Genomic DNA, 1,500 nt, shown 5'->3' on the forward strand with positions numbered 1-1,500 from the left:
CCCCCAAAAAGCCAAGAGAAAAGAAGGAAAAACAAACAACATTTTGGCATTCCAACATGGGACTAGTGTAAAAGAAAATTCAACAAGCCTGTCTTCAAACAAACCAATCTTATAAAGCTTATAAGATACCAGGGGTTTTCCCTCCCCTCTCCCAACAGAAGCTAATGAAGATGTAATAAACTAGTAAGAATATACAGAAGGGGCTGGAGAGATGGCTCAGAGGTTAAGAGCACTTGTTACTTTTGTAGAGGACCAGGGTTCAGTTCCTGGCACCACATGGCAGCTCACAATCACCCTTCACCTTCACCTTCCTCTAACCTCTAAGGGTACTAGACACACATGCAGGCAGGCAAACCACTCAGACATAAAAAAATTTTCATCTTAAAATATACATATTCATACATGAATATATACATTCATACACACACAATTCAAGTTTTTCTGATTTGGATTACTTAGTTAAAACTCACTTTTCAAGACTAATACATAAGTTAATGAAGTTATGAAGTATGAAGTTGTTATGAAGTATGAAGTTATGAAGTATGAAGTTAATGCTATGCAGTCACAGTTTCAACTATGCAGTCATTCTGAGTAGAACACCAGGTGTCAAGGATTCACGGAATCCTTGAACTCACTTAACGTCACTGCTATTATCAACAGCACATCTCAGCATGCACAGGGGAGTCACAGAAATTTATCAACACACTGGCTTTGGATGTTTGAAACTGGGCTCACCAATTTTTAATGAGCTTTGCTCCTTTTCACAACGAGCTAGGGAAGTAGCTCTAGGATCTCCATGACCCCACAGTTTAAATAGTTACGCTTCACTTCTGGCTGGGACTGGCTGACAGAGCTATGATGTTCCCATATAAAAACTGTTTGGGGGCTGGAGAGATGGCTCAGTAGTGAAGAGCACTGACTGCTCTTCCAGTGGTCGTGAGTTCAATTCCCAACAACCACATGGTGGCTCACAGCCATCTGTAATGAGATCTGGTGCCCTCTTCTGGCCTTCAGGCAGAATACTAAATAAAGAAATAACTGTTTGGGCCAGGCAATGGAGGTACCCGCCTTTAATCCCAGCACTGGGGAGGCAGAGTGAGTTTGAGGCCAGCCTGGTCTACAGAGCAAGTGCCAGGACAAGCTCCACGGCTACATAGAAAAACATTGTCTCGGAGGAAAAAAAAAGTGTTCTGTAAAAAGTCTCCAAAAGGAGTGATATGGCATGTCTTTACGAGCAGTACTCTTATTAAAAATACCCTCTGTATTTTTTTTCTTTTTATATCAAAGTCATTATAATTCCCATAAAATTCTTCTCTGTTGGGGGCTGGAGAGATGACTCAGTAGTTAAGAGCACTGACTGCTCTTCCAAAGGTCCTGAGTTCAATTCCCAACAACCATATGGTGGCTCACAACCATCTGTAATGAGATCTGATACCCTCTTCTGGTCAGCAGGCCTACATGTAGGCAGAACACTGTATACATAATAAATAAATCTTTTTT

General features: G+C 41.2%; 1 protein-coding gene across 2 annotated transcripts in view; it reads right to left on the reverse strand.

The window, feature by feature from the left end:
- Rpf2 (ribosome production factor 2 homolog) overlaps positions 1 to 1,500 on the reverse strand; it is a 28,491-nt gene that overhangs the window by 17,338 nt on the left and 9,653 nt on the right. The window lies entirely within an intron of this gene.

This window comes from Microtus ochrogaster, linkage group LG9 (genome assembly GCF_000317375.1).
Source record: "Microtus ochrogaster isolate Prairie Vole_2 linkage group LG9, MicOch1.0, whole genome shotgun sequence".
Lineage (NCBI taxonomy): Eukaryota > Metazoa > Chordata > Mammalia > Rodentia > Cricetidae > Microtus > Microtus ochrogaster.